General features: G+C 40.2%; 1 protein-coding gene across 1 annotated transcript in view; it reads right to left on the bottom strand.

Moving 5' to 3' along the window:
- The window catches only part of DYDC1 (DPY30 domain containing 1), a 51851-nt gene that overhangs the window by 9207 nt on the left and 26119 nt on the right, over positions 1–16525 (bottom strand). The gene's annotated exons all lie outside the window — the stretch shown is intronic.

Here is a 16525-nt window from a genome sequence, read left to right as displayed (position 1 = left end):
AGTTCCTAGCACATAGTAGGTACACAATACATGTTACTGATGAATTTCCACTACGACAACCCAGGTCCCGACCTTCATTACCTGAAGCCTAGACTAAGATAACAGCATCCTAAGCCAAAACCATCCTAAACACCACCAATTAAGCATCTTAAAACGTCTCTCTGCAAAAGAACACCCCTTTCTCACACCCTGTTCCTAATAAAGTTTTTCAACGTACACTTCTCATTTCCGTTCTCTCTCTCAGCCTAGACTTCTTAGCTTGGACTTTAATATGCTTCATAATCTGATCCAGATCAACTTTTCTGAACTTCCCTCCTACTTCACCCCTGCACGGATCTGCTACTCCTCAGGCAGCCTGCAGGCATTCCTGCCTTCATTTCTCTGCTCAATTTCTCCTCCTACCCACCCACAATCAATTCTGAACCTTTCTTCTTTGTTTTTTATGTGTTTTGTATGTTTTGATCTCTCACTTCCATGAAGCTCTAACTGACTTCTGTCCATGTAAAAAGTTCATAGCACTAACTACCAACTGGTCCTTTGCCACTTCCATCATGATTTACCTTCTCGCCCGTACCCTTGCTCACCGTGCGGGGGAGAGCTTTGCAGTGGCACTGAGCACCTCTCACACCAGTCTGCGCACTCAGAGACCAGCTAAGAGGGGAGCCTCAGAGGGGAGCCAACCTAGAGAGACTTGCTGAAATGAGATAAGTCGGGTAGAGTGGGGGGGAGGCCATTGACTGCAATTAGGATAAGCCCTTATCATCTTTAAGCTGGAGGAACCTGGCACATGATTCTGAATAATGTGTTAAACAAGCGGGTCTCTTATAATTTGATGAGGGACTGACGACAGTGACACTAAGGTGATGAGCTAAAAAACCTATCACCGGTGGCTTCGGAACATGAGAGAAAAGAGGAGCGAGTATCAGGCTCCTTGTATTGGACAAGAAGTATGAGAACCACAAGACGGTTGAGGAAGGCTCCCACCTTATAAACTGGGCAGCTGTACAGTAATGAAGCCGCCTGTGATACTGCAGAGGTGAGGAGGGGAGAGAGTGTCTAGGAAAATAAAGTCAACTATGTTTCAGACACAGCTGTTTCTGTAACATTCTTAGCACACACAAATACATTCAGTAGTTTAAATATTTCACACAGAACTGAGCAATGAGGCCAGCTCCAGCACATTAGCTGGACAGCTCGGAACAGTGACTTTCTGAAACTTCCTTTCTCTAATACATTCAAATCCAGGCTCCTATCAACAATCCCATGAACCCTCAGTAGAGCCTTCAGCATTAAGAAGGGCTCAGTGTTAGCCCCCTTCTCTCTCCTTCACCAACTTCACACCTGACCCCTTTCCACCCACTCACAAGCCCACTTCTATCTTGCCCCAATCCTGACAGTGTGTGTTTAGGCCGGACAATGGGCATTGGTCCTGCTCCTGATTTATAGTCAAGCGCCTTGGTAAACACTGACTCCTTGGCTGGGCCAAATCTTTGCAAAATACTCTACCACGAGCTGTGCTGTTTGCTCTCTCCTCTCCTACCTTGCCCCCCTGCCCCCATCTCCCTCCCACTATTGCTCTGTTCCTGGCCGGGAATTTGCTTTGAACAAGGCCACTCACCTCTTGCCCTAGAGCTGCCGTGCGGTCATCCAGCTGACAGTGGGCCTGGGAGCCGCACACTCCAGTGCTGCTCTTGCTGGACTCCAGACCCCACGGTCTTGTGACAGTCTACCAACCCTCAGCTCTAGGGCATCGCCATTAGCTACTGACTGCTCTACCTTTGAGTTCGTTACGGGCTACTGGAGAACATGATTTAAGAGCTCTGATGAGGTCTCTACTTACCCAGCCCAGTACCCAGCATGTAATAACGTGGTAGTAGTAACAACTTCACTACTTGAGTGCCTACTAAATTCTAGTCACTGCTACAAAAGCTCTACATGAATTAAGTCATTTAATTCATTTAAGTTTAGGGCCCACAGAGCTGTCCAACAATTATTTTATTCATCCATTCCGCCAGCAGATGTTTTAAAATTCATTCTCACTCAAGTACCTGACCAACCTCTGCCCTTCTCTCCTTCTTTACCAAGAGGATCAGAGGTATATGTTGCAAATTCTGCAATGCACCACTGTCCCAAATTTCATCCCCTTCCCTCAAAATCTCTCTCTCTATATATTTCCCACCCCTGGATGAGAGAAAAGAGTAATTCCCAAAGTGCTTTCCTCCCTCTGTGACTTTGTTCCACACCCAGTTCTTCTGGAACCCTGCTCTAACCCTCCTGAACCACAGTTTTAGCCTCTCTCTCTCAACTCCCCAACATTCCTATTGCCAAAACCACAAACAAAACCTCATTTCTCCCCACAAAAAGAATTCCTTCTCAACCCTGCAAAATTCTCAAGCCACTTCCTCTTCATCACCAAATTTCTCCAAAGAATAGCTTTACAATCTTTCCCTTCTTTACCAAAATTCACGCCTTAACCACATGATCTGAATTTCACCTCCACAGCCTTAATGAAGACTGTAAAAAGTCCTCAAAAGCCATCATGAGTCTTCCTACACATCACTGCCGCGTCGCAAGCCCAGACCTTTGAGGCTGGCGCCCAGGCCTCCATGATCTGGCCCCTAACGGTCCCTCTAGCCCTCTCTTTGGCTAGTTTTCTTCACATCCCCATGGGTTTCACGTGTTCAAAACTTACCTCTCCTTTAAGGTTTTTTCCAAGGTTCTCCCTTTCATAAACCTTGCTCAAATCATACTCTCCTCTAAATCCTTAGCTCCTATTTGTGACAGTTAATAGTTCTTCATGCACACTGCCTCAAATTATATGTGCACACAAGTTATGCTTTTCAACCACACAAAAGCACTGTAAGGGCAAACGTCATGCCTTATTCTTATTTCCCACAGTAACTAGCAGGGATAGGACTGGGACAAGGCAAACGGAGTGCCTACGGCGCAAAATCTGAGGCAGTCACTCAGGTTCCTGTAATTACAGAGTCAGCACTTAAACTTTTACCGCATTTGCCTCATCCTGGCCCAGCCCTGTAACTAGTGACGTCTCTTTGACGCAGATTGAGGATAAATGAATCTAAACCAATGAATCAATAAGGTGATAGTGTAAGTACTTTGGGTGATGACTACCCATCTTTGTTGGGAATGAGATTGGAGATGATAGGCATATAGTGCAATCACAAGCAGTGAGACAGGAAAAGTCTGCTGAGGAGTCTCTAGGAATATAAATACTACCACCCAGGAAGACCCTCCCCACTTCTCACACAAGATGCTGTTGTGTCTGAATATAACACCTGGATTTATTTACTGCAGCCATGCAAGGAGCAACCCGAGGATGAAACCAATAGAAGAGAAAGATGGAGCCAAGAGGGGGCAGCTAGAGCCCTGATCTGTCATGTTTATGACCTGCCCATTCTCTGCACTTCTCCTAGGAGACATTAAGTCATTTGATCTATAAAGCCAGTTGAGTCTGGGTTTTTTAGTTATTTCAGCCAAAATAAGACTAATACAGTATAATTTCCCAGAAGAGAATGGTGTGGCAGACGAGGAGGCCAGGCTATTTCTGCACCCTCCTCTCTTGCTCCTCCCAAGAGAAGGATGAGTTGGTCTGGGGTAAAGGTCCCGGGCTCAACCGGGCCTTTGAGCTCTTGCCCCTGAATGTCTCAGCAAGCAGAACCGACCATGGACCCTCCATGCTTCCATCTCCCCTCTGAGAAGCAGAGCAGACCGGGCTCTCCACCTGACACAGAGAGAACTGCAGCTCCCCAAATGCTTTTCCTGAGACTAGCCAGCAGCAATAAAATACTCAGTTTGGGCCCAGTGTCCAAAGTGCACTCTCTGTGGAAGTTTTAACGTTTGTAAAGTTGATTCTTTGACTCGCATTTGGCCCTTTATGCCTGGTTCCAAACAGGATAAGAGATATAAGTCATTAGGTACCTCCAGGACCCCGAAGTTCTTCTCAGAAAATAATCACGTTAAACTTCATGAAATTAGGAAAGTTGAGTATAGCAAAGGAATAGTTTTCCATGAGAAAAAGTCTGTAGGGTTTGATCTTTGGCTTTAAGCCAGGATGGTCTAAAAGGGATAGGACTTACACGTGAAACAATTAAAACCAGGACAAAATACATGAAACAATACTTGTCAAGACAGTGAACATAAGGCAACAAGGGACAATAACCCCTGGGAAATGAGAAACAATTAAAGTGTTCCCTACAATTGCCCCAATGTACTTCCTTGAGAGTGATGCCCAGCTACAGTGCCGGGAGGCGGAATGTATACAAAGCCTGGTGGTCTCCCCGACTTAAGGAGAAGGAGCTGAGAGCACAGAGGTACCTACAGAGGGTCCTCCTCGAGTCTTCAGCTGAGTGATAAATGCATGTGCATGAGGAAATGACACAAAGCTAAGGAAAGAACCCCCTGAAGTGATTAGAGGGCATTACCATGGCTCAAAGAGAGCCAGGAAAAATATCTCTTCCTGTCAATCACACATCAATAAAGTGGTTTTACTATATGAGAAAAGAATCTGAAAAAGAATGAATACATGTATATGTAAAACTGAATCATTCTGCTGTATACCTGAAACTAACACATTATAAATCAACTCTACTCCTATAAAATTAAATAATTTTTTAAAAATAATAGATTTCCATTGGAAAAATAAAGCGGTTTTAAAAATACAATAAAATAGGGCTTCCCTGGTGGCGCAGTGGTTAAGAATCTGCCTGCCAATGCAGGGGACAGGGGTTCAAGCCCTGGTCCGGGAAGATCCCGCATGCCACAGAGCAACTAACTCCGTGGGCCACAACTACTGAGCCTGCACTCTAGAGCCCGCGAGCCACAACTACTGAAGCTCACGTGCCACAACTACTGAAGCCTGCATGCCTAGAACCCGTGCTCCGCAATAAGAGAAGCTACCTCAACGAGAAGCCCGCGCACCGCAAGGAAGAGTGGCCCCTGCTCACCGCTACTAGAGAAAGCCTGCGTGCAGCAACAAAGACCCAACTCAGTCAAAAATAAATAAATAAATGTATTAGAAAAATAAAAATACAATAAAATAATTTATCTTCCCACAGCCGAAGTGGAAATTCTCATAATTCACTCAGCATTGGATAGCATACACCCAGAGATGGTTGCCTCAATTGTAGGGCAAAATTAGCCCTAGACTGAATGCTCCCTTAGTCCCACCTAACAAAGCTTCTTAAAACTAAGATCAGAAAAGAAATCAAACTATTTCCAAGTAACTTAATTGCACCTAGGAACAAAACTCGAAAATATTTATTATAGGAATAAAAATACCCAACATTTAAGAAGATAAAATTCGTATCTAATCAAAAATTACCAGGCATAGAAAAAAGTAGAGAAAAACAAATGACCTATAATGAGAAAAAAACTCTGCCTCAGAAATAATACAATGACAGAATTAGTAACCAAAGACATTAAAGCAGTCATTCTAATTGTCTTCTATGTTTTAGAAGCTAGAGGAAAGAATGAACATATTAAGTAGAGGATGGATGACATTTAAAAAAAAATAATAAATATAAATGTTAAATATACCAGACAAGATTAACAGCAGATTTGACATTGCAGAAAAAAAAAAAGTTAAGTTTACTTGAAGATACAGCAACAGGAACTTTCAAAAATGAAACACAGAGAGAAAAAAAATAAAAAGAAAGGAATTAAAGCATCAGTGAGAGCTCAGTTCACCCAATGGGGAGAAGATAGTGAAAAAATACTTGAAGAAATAATGATTAAATTTTTTTTCAAATTTGATAAAAACCTATAAGCCAAGGAACTCAACAAACCTAAGGCATATAAAACATGAAGGAAACCACACCAAGGCACACTATAATCAAATTGTTCAAAACCAGTGATAAAGATAAGATATTAAAATCAGAGGAAACAGACATATTACATAGGAACAGTGAAGGATGATATTTCTTATCAAAAACAATGCAAATGAGAAGACAGCAAGGAATCATCTTTAAAATACTGAAAGAGAAAAAACTGTCAACCTACAATTCTATAAGCAGTGGAAAACGCCTTCAAAAACAAAGGTAAAAATCCAGAAAATGTATTTATATACAAAATTCAAAAACTACACAAAATTCAAAGACTTGTGTCTTATATCATTACATGATAGATGATTACAGATTTCATTTAATGTTAGCAAGAAATGTACCATTTGGCCTTATCTCACTAGGATGCAGAAGAATAAAAATAAATAATTAAAAAATGAAGGTAAAATAATGTCAGCAGAAATGGTAGAATAAGGATCTCTAAAAATCCTCTCCTCCATAAAAGCAATGATAGTAATGGTGCAAACTGTCAATATCAACTTTTTCAGAACTCTTAAAATTAACCAAAGGCTTGCAACAATCCAGGGAATATTTATTCAAGAAAACAGCTGAATCTCAAGAACAGCATTAGCTTTGTGGCTATTTACTTTTCTCTATTCCCATTCCCTTACTCCCATGTCTATGGTAGCCTTGAAAACCAACAGGGCTTTCATGTTGAAACCATGATGAAAATCAGTGACCTGCAAGCCAGTAAAAAAGTCAGAATCAGGATGCAACTCTTCTAAAGCCCAGTTCCCAGAAAACAGTCATTATTTGACTTGTCTGGAAGTTCCATGGAAACTCCCACTTGAAAAACTGTATTTGACATGACTCAGAGTTCACCCATTGCAACCAGCCTTTTTCCCGGGGGTGTTGTCAACAAAAATCAGCATCAACTTTTTGTTTTTGTTTTTTTGTGGTACGCGGGCCTCTCACTGTTGTGGCCTCTCCCGTTGCGGAGCACAGGCTCCAGACGCGCAGGCTCAGTGGCCATGGCTCACGGGCCCAGCCGCTCCGCGGCATGTGGGATCTTCCCGGACTGGGGCACGGACCCGTGTTCCCTGCATCGGCAGGCGGACTCTCAACCACTGCGCCACCAGGGAAGCCCAGCATCAACTTTTTAACATCATGTCTGCCTGAGACAGTGATAACAGCTGGGACAAAGAACAAGATGACCAAAAACTTAAGTGGAAAAGCTTGAGAATAAGATTCCATAAGGGGATTTCAAAATCTCTGGCATATTGCTAGGAATTGAGAAGGCCACACATATTTGCAGGGTTGTACACATGCCTAAGGCTATGTGCACAGTTGAGAAAGACCGAAGAAGACCCTAGGCTCCATCTCTGGCTGAACTGGAGGCCTCAACACAATCAGAAAGTGAAGGTTAAAGCAGAGTTGTAAACTGTTGGGTTGGCCAAAAAGTTCATTTGGGTTTTTCTGTAACATCTTATGGAAAACCCAAATGAACTTTTTGCTCAACCCAATACATGCCTAAGCATTGAATGTATGCCACCAACCAAGTCTGGAAGACTTATTCGTTCCAGACATCTAAGGAAATCTCTGTCAAATCACTGGCTGACCACTAAGCAATCCAAGCAGACTTCAATGACCACATATGATAAAACATGCAGACATTACAAAGTTCAGAAAAGGTACTAAACAAACAAATAGGAACAAGAAGAACAAATAGCAATAATAAGAAATCCTGGGAAGGGGGACAGAATCTGTTTTCCAGGATTGCCAATATATATATCTTAAAATATCCAGTTTTCAGAAACTTACAAGGTACGCAAAGATACAAGAAAGGATGGCCCATATTCAGGAAAAGAAAGGACTATTAGAAATTGTCCCTGAGGTAATGTAAATTGATACAGCCACTATGGAAAACTTAAAAAACTGAAATAGAACTACCATATGACCCAGCAATCCCACTACTGGGCATATACCCAGAGAAAACAATAATTCAAAGAAAACACATGCATCTCAATGTTCATTGAAGCACTGTTTACAACAGCCAGGACATGGAAACAACCTAAATGTCCACCGACAGAGGAATGGATAAAGAAGATGTGGTACATATATACAATGGAATATGACTCAGCCATAAAAAGGAATGAAATTGGGTGATTTTGTAGAGACATGGATGGACCTAGAGAGTGTCATACAGAGTGAAGTAAGTCAGAAAGAGAAAAGCAAATATTGTAATAATAACACATATATGTGGAATCTAGAAAAATGGTATAGGTAACCTTAGCTGCAAAGCAGAAATAGAGACACCAATGTAGAGAACAAATGTATGGATACCAAGAGGGAAAGGGGTGGGGTAGGAGGAATCGGGAGACTGGGATTGACACATATACATTATTGATACTATGTATAAAATGGACAACTGATGGGAACATGCTGTATAGCACAAGGAACTCGTCTAGTGCACTGTGGTAACCTAAATGGGAGGGAAGTCCAAAAGGGAGGGGATATCTGTATGTGCATGGCCGATTCATCATGTTGTGCAGTGGAGGCTAACACAACATTGTGAAGCAACCATACTCCAATAAAAATTAATTTTAAAAAAAAGGAAGAAATTGTTCCTGAGGAAGGCCAAGCATGGAGCTTATTAGACAAAGACCTTAAATCAACTATTTTAAATATGTGCAAAGAGTTAAAATAAACCATTCATAAAACTAAAGAGAACAAATAGAAATTCTGGATTTGAAAAATACAATGACTAGAATGAAAAATTCAAGAGAGGAACTCAACAGCAGATTTGAGCTGGCAGAAGAATAAATCAATGATTATGAAGATATGTCAATTGACATTTTCACTGAGACACAGAAAGAAAAAATATAGATAAAATGACAAAGCCTAAGAGGCAAATAGGACACCATCAAGTATACCAACATGTGCATAATGGAGGTGCAGAAGGAAAGAGAGACAGAAGCTAAAAAAGTATTTGAGGAAATAATGGCCCCAAACTTCCCAAATTTTATGGAAAACATTAATCTACATATCCAAGAAGTTCAATGAACTCCAGGTAAAATAAATTCAAAGAGATGCACACTGAGAGAAATCACAGTCAATCTATCCAAAGACCAAGAGTGAATCCTGGGAGCAGCAACAGAGAAGCAACTCATCACTTACAAGGGATCCTCAATGAGACTAACAGCTAATTCCTCATCAGAAACCTTGGAGGCTAGAAGGCAGTGGGGATGACATATTCAAAGTGCTGAAAGAAAACGCTGATAATCAATAATTCTATGTCCAGCAAAACCATCCTTCAGAAATGAATAAGAGGGAAGGGTAAGCTGGGACGAAGTGAGAGAGTGGCATGGACATATATACACTACCAAATGTAAAACAGATAGCTAGTGGGAAGCAGCCGCATAGCACAAGGAGATCAGCTCGGGGCTTTGTGACCACCTAGAGGGGTGGGATAGGGAGGGTGGGAGGGAGACACAGGAAGGAGGAGATATGGGGATATAGTATATGTATAGCTGATTCACTTTGTTATAAAGCAGAAACTAACACACCATTGTAAAGCAATTATATTTCAATAAAGATGTTAATAAATAAATAAATGTTAGGCAGACCAAAAAAAAAAAAAGAGAAATTAAGACATTCCCAGGTAAACAAAGCTGACAGAATTCATTGCTAGCAGACTTGCTCTGCAAGAAATGCTAAAGAGAATTCTTCAGGCAGAAATGAAAGGATACTAGACAGTTATTTGAATTCCGTGAAGAAATAAAGAGCACTGATCAACATAATTATGTAGGTAAATATAAAAGACAATATAAATATATTTTTGTTTGTAACATTTTTTCTCCTATATTATTTAAAAGCGACAATTAATTATAAATCTGTGTTAATGGGTATACAAGTTATAAGATGTTATTTCTATGACAACAATAGCACAAAAGAGGAGTGAGGGAACAGAGCTATCTAGCAGCAAAGTTTCTGTAAATAAATAAAATTAAGTAGGTATTATTTTAAAGCAGAGTGTTATATATTAACATATTTCTTGGAAAGAACAGTCTCTTCAATAAATGGTGCTGGGAAAATTGGATAGCCACATGCAAAAGAATGAAACTGGACCACTATCTTATACCACTCACAAAAATTAACTCAAAATTGATTAAAACTCCTAGAACAAGGTGGTAAGCTCCTTGACATCTGTCTTGGCGATTATTTTTCTAATTTGACACCAAAGCAAAGGCAACAAGAGCAAAAATAAACGAGTGGGACTACATCAAACTAAAAAGCTTCTGCACAGCAAAAGAAACCGTCAACAAAATGAAAAGGCAACCTACCAAATGGGAGAAAATATCTGAAAGTCATATATCTGATAAGAACTCATACAATTCAATGGCAAAAAACAGTAATTAAAAAATGGGCAGGGGCTCCAAATAGACATTTTTTCAAAGAAGACATAGAGATGGCCAACATGACAAGGTGCTCAACATGACTGACCATCAGGGAATGCAAATAAAAACCACAATGAGGTATCACTTCACACCCATTAGAATGGCTTTTATCAAAAACACAAGAAATAACAAGTATGGGTGAGGATGTGGAGAAAAGTGGTCCTCAGTGCACTATTTTTGAGAATGTAAATTGGTGCAGCCGCTATGGAAAACAGTATGAGGTTCTTCAAAAAATAAAATAAAACTATATGATCCACTTTTGGGTATTTTTCAAAGAAAATGAAAACATAACTCAAGAAGATATACACACCCCATAAAGGATTATAAGGGAATACTATAAATAATTATATATTAACTGTATGCCAATTAGATAACCTGGATGAAATGGACAGACTCCTAGAAAGACAAACTATAAAAACTGTCTCAAGAAGAAATAGAAATAGAAATCCTGGAAAAGGACAGGCCTAGATGGCTGCATGGGTGAATTATACCAATTTTTAAAAATTCTACCAATTAAAGAATAATAAATAATAAATATCAATCCTTCATAGACTCTTTCAAAAACAAAAGAGACAGGAACACTTCCCAACCTATTCTATGAAACTAGTATTAACCTGATACCAAAGCCAGACAAACACATCACAAAAAAACTACAGGCCAGAATCTGTTTTGAATATGGATGCAAATATCCTCAACAAGTTACTAGTGAATTGACTCTAGAACCACATAAAAAAGATCATACCATGATAAGAACATTTAACAAATCATGAATACGGAGGAACTTTCTCAACTGGATAAAAAAAATGTATGAAATACCCCAGTAACATCATACTTAATGGTGAAAGATGGAAAGCTTTTTCCCTAAGATCAGGAACAAGACAAGGATTCCTGCTTTCAACACTTCTTTCAACATTATACTGAAAGTTCTGGCCAGGGCAATTAGAGGGGACAAAAAAGAGTAAAAAGGTTCCCAAATTGGAAGAAGTAAAATTATCTCTCTTTGCAAATCACATGATCTTGTGTTCAGAAAATTCTAAGGAATCACAAAAAGAAAAAACTACTAAAGCTAATAAATGAATTCAACAATAGACCAACAACAAAACCAGTTATATTTCAATACACAAGCAATGAACAATGTAAAAGGGAAATTAAGAAAATGATTCCATTTATAATGGCATTAAAAAATAATTAGGAATAAATTTAACTAAGGAGGGGCAAGACTTGTACACTGAAAACTACAAAACATTGTTGACAGAAATGAAGAAAACTTAAATAAACAGAAAAACATTTCACATTCATGAATTAGAAGACTTAACATTGTTAAGATGGCAATACACCCCAAACCTATCTAAGGAGTCAGTGAAATCCCCATCAAAATCCCAATGTCCTCTCTTGCAGAAATGAAAAAGCCAATCCTAAAATTCATATGTAATTGCAAGGGGGCCTAACAGCCAAAACAATGTTGAAAAAGAATAAAGTTGGAGGAAGCACATTTCCCAATTTCAAAACTTACAAAAATTACACAGCTACAGTAGTCAAAAGAGGGTAGTACTGGCATAAAAATAGATCAATTGAATGGAACGGACATTCCAGAGGTAAACCCATACATTATGGTGAACTGATTTCAACAGAGTGCCAAGACCATTCAATGGAGAAAGAACAGTCTCTTCAACAAAAGATGCTGGGATAACTGAATAGGCAAATGCAAAAGAAGAAAGTCAGACCCTTACCTCATATCATATATAAAAATTAACTCAAAACAGATCAAAGACCCAAATAAAAGCTAAAATTAAAAGAAACTATAGAAGTAAATCTTTATGGCCTTGGATTTGGCAATGACTTCTTACATATGACACCAAAAGCACAAGTAACAAAAGAAAAACATAGATGAACTGGACTTCGTGAAAATGAAAATCATTTGGGCATCAAAGGACACTATCAAGAGAGTGAAATGACAAATCACAGAATGGGAGAAAATATTTGCAAATCATATAAACGGTAAGGCTCTAGAATCCAGAATATATATTAAAAAAACCCAAAACCTTAAAACTCAACAACAAAAAGACAAACAACCAAATTTAAAAATAGGCAAAGGACCTGAATGAACATTTCTCCAAAGATGTACATATGACCAACAAGCACATGTAAACATGCTTAAAGTCGTTAGTCATTAGGGAAATGTAAACCAAACCACAATGACATACTACTTCACACCCATTAGGATGGCCACAAAAAACGAAAAAGAAATGGAAAGGACTTCCCTGGTGGTGCAATGGTTAAGAATCCGCCTGCCAGTGCAGGGGACATGGGTTCAATCCCAGGTCTAGGAAGATCCCACATGCCATGAAGCAACTAAGCCCGTGTGCCACAACTACTGAGCCTGCGCTCTAGAGCCCATGCGCCACAACTACTGAAGCCCACGCACCCTAGAGCCCATGCACTGCAACTACTGAGCCCACACACCTCAACTACTGAAGCCTGCGTGCCACAACTACTGAGCCTGCATGCTGCAACTACTGAAGCCTGCATGCCTAGAGCTCATGCTCCATGACAAGAAGCCACCGCAATGAGAAGCCCACGCACCGCAACGAAGAGTAGCCGCAACTAGAGAAAGCCCGTGCGCAGCAGTGAAGACCCAACGCAGCCAAAAAAAGAAAAAAAAAAGAAAATGGAAAACACCAAGTGTGGGTGGGGGTGATACACTGTTGGTACAAATGTAAAATGGTGAGCTACTGTGGAAAATAGTTTGGCAGTTCCTCAAAAACTTCAACATAGAATTTACTGTACGACTCACTCCCAGGTATATACTCAAAAGAACTGAAAACATATGTCCACATAAAAGTTTGTGTACACATGTTCACAGCAGCATTATTCACAACAGCCAAAAGGTAGAAACCACCCAAGTGTCCATGAATTGATGAATGGATAAGTGTGGTGTATCAATACAATAAATGATTATTCAGCAACAAAAAAAGTACTGATACATGCTACAACTTAGATGAACTTTGAAATCATTATGGAAGTGACAGAACCCAGGTCATATATTATGATTCCATTTATTTGAAATTTCCAGAACAGGTAAATTCATAGAGAGAAATCTGATTAGTGGTTGCCAGGGGCTGGGAGGAGGGGGAAATGGGGAGTAACTGCTTAATGTGTGTGGAGTCTGCATCTGGGATGATAAAGAAGTCCTGGAACTAGATAGTGGTGATGGCTGACTGTACTTAATACCACTAAATTGTACAATTTAAAATGGTTAAAATGGTAAATTTTATGTTATGCGTGTTTTACCACAGTAAGAAATAAAACATATACTTAAACAGTCTAATTCTCTATGAACATTGATCTATACAAATATAATTGCTTCAGGTCTTTTTTTAAATTATTGCTTTCAATTTTCTTGCCCCTACCCAGAAGCCATATAGTGAAGTGACAAAATACTGCCACTGTGACTTTGGGGCCCAACAAAGGCTAAGTCCAGGTCAGCCCTGTCACTTACCAACTGTATAAAATGAGACAAAACTCCTCTCTTTGTGCCTCAGTTTCTTCATCTGTAGAATAGGGAATAATATCAATTATTCAGGGTCCTGAATAATGACAATACTGTAAATAAGGAATAAAGGAGCTCCCACTTACCAAGGTTATGACAATAAAAAATATTTGTAATGGAATGAAAAACACTAAATGAATGAAATACCATGAGTCCATAATGACAATCAATTAAAAGAAAGCCAGAAAAGAAAAACTGTCACTATTCATAACTACTTCATAACTCCTTACTTTTAACATTAGTAATTAAGGGAAAAGAAACATCTGTTTTTCAGGAGGAATTACATTTTAGAGTAACCCAGTAATTCCCAATGATTAAGAAAAGCTTTTCAGAAGAATGCTAGACATAAAAGTAAAATGAATACAGAATTAACAAAATGCATTTCACAAATTCCGATGCAAATTTTGATGTGGGTAAAAATTAGCAACTGGTATTAAAATAATTAGAATTGGACGGTCATATTGTAGCACCACACAAATTACTCTGGAGTTGCAAGGGGAGCCACAAAAGCTTGGAAAGCACAGACTGTCATCACCTTAACCCAGTGGTTAATCTTAGCTTTACTCATAGTGGGTCAGATACTGTGTCTTCTGATGTACAATAATGCAGAAAAACTAGATTAGTGGTTGCCTAGAGTTTAGAGGGAAGGACGGGGGGTGGTGACCACTTAAGAGTATGGAGTTTCTTCTTGGGGTGACAAAAATGTTCTAAAACTGATGTGGTGATGGTTGCACAAATCTGTGAATGTACTAAAAACCAATGAATAGTAAACTTTAAACGGGTGGTGTGTGTGTGTGAACTTTATCTCAATAAAGCTGTTACCACCCCCAAAAAATCATATACAGCTACATCCAGGATAAAGTATTTTCAATCCAAACAAAATTAAACATATAGCATCTACAGAGAAGAAAATGGGATTGGAGAAAAATTAGGTACCCAAAAGTATCAAACACAAAGAACAGAGAGTCTAAAGAAAAAAACACACTAGAGAAAAAAAGTACTGAGAAGTATCTCCTCCATTTTAGCTGAGAATAAACATTTACATAGTATCACAAACGTGTGGCACAGTGACCACAAAAGTTCCACAGCAGTTAAAAATGTTGAGAAATTACTGCTCTAGCACCATAATATTAAACTACCAAAATTTTAATAAAAGTGTAGTTTTCAAATTGTTGTATCTCAGAAGTTAACATATAACTTCAGCCTTGACTCTGGCTGAACAGTGAGATTAATACTCCGTCATTCAGGCTTCCCTGGTGACGCAGTGGTTGAGAGTCCACCTGCTAATGCAGGGGACACGGGTTCGAGCCCTGGTCTGGGAGGATCCCACATGCTGCGGAGCAACTAGGCCCGTGAGCCACAACTACTGAGCCTGCGCGTCTGGAGCCTGTGCTCCGCAACAAGAGAGGCCACGATAGTGAGGGGCCCGCGCACCGCGATGAAGAGTGGCCCCCGCTTGCCGCAACTAGAGAAAGCCCTTGCACAGAAACGAAGACCCAACACAGCAAAAATAATTAATTAATAAACGTGTCCCCTGCATTGGCAGGCAAAAAAAAAAAAAAAAAATACTCCGTCATGCAAGATTCAACCAAAACATCTACTTAACTGTATGTTATCACTTACATGTGGAATCTAAAAAAATACAACAAACTAGTGAATAAAACAAAAAAGCAGCAGCCTCACAGATACAGAGAACCAACTAGTTCTACCAGTGGGGAGAGGCGATATAGGGGTAGGGGATTTTTTTAAGAAGGGTTATTATGGGATTATACAAAATAATTTGTGTGAAACTTTTGGAAATTGTAAAGCACTACAGAATTTAAAGACTCTTTCATTCAATAACAAAAAATACATTAAAAAATGTCTATTCGGTGCAGCTGTATTTTGATGGTTTGTTCTGTCTCACCTTTTGCAGTGAGAAATGTAGTTTAACTACCTATGTTTAGATCCTTTAGGTCTCTCCATTCTTTCATCCATTTCTTCCTCCCCTTCTGTCATCCTTGCCTTCCACAAGAACCAGATCCACAGGGAAATCCAGAATACCTCAGCCAAGACCAGGCTGCCACCCAGCTACAGAAAGGCCCGCCAGAGCAGGAGCCATCCCACCCCGTCGTTTGGGTGGGTCTAAAATAAGTCTTGCTGCCAATGGCCAAAAACGCTAAGGCCTAGATCCAGACTCAGCATAGGTGTCTGCCCGAAAACAACAGGCTTGCCCCAGTCCCAGCAGGCAGTGGGCATCTGCTCCATCTGTGAGTCATCTCCTTGGGGGCATAGGAGCCTCTTCCCAGGCACCCTGATCACCAGCTAAATCCTCATGAGCACTCTCTCTCCAGACAGAGGTTGAACATGTTTCATCTCCTTTCTTACCCCATTCCACCTCCTCACTCTTATGTCCATTTCTGGCTGGGAGCTCTTCATACAAGACTACCCTCTGCCCAGAATCACAATGCTTCAAGAGTGGTTAACACTCTGAGTGCTGGCTAACACTCAGAGACTCTTGCTGTCAAATCCCAGAGCCAGACTGCATCCTTCGCAGACCAGCATGGGCTGTGCTGAGCCCAAGATGCCCTCGGAGCCTTCCCTTCCACACCTAGCCCTCCACAATGGTACCACATAGGCTGAGACCGAGGCCTTGAAGGACACTCTCTTGCTGCCTTTGACACTCCTACCTGGGTGAAGTGAATGCAGGGCATCCATGTGGGGGGCACAGTGCCCGGTAG

This window comes from Tursiops truncatus, chromosome 16, assembly GCF_011762595.2.
Source record: "Tursiops truncatus isolate mTurTru1 chromosome 16, mTurTru1.mat.Y, whole genome shotgun sequence".
NCBI lineage: Eukaryota > Metazoa > Chordata > Mammalia > Artiodactyla > Delphinidae > Tursiops > Tursiops truncatus.
Note: the sequence above shows the minus strand (reverse complement) of the source record. Positions and strands in the feature narration are given on the sequence as shown.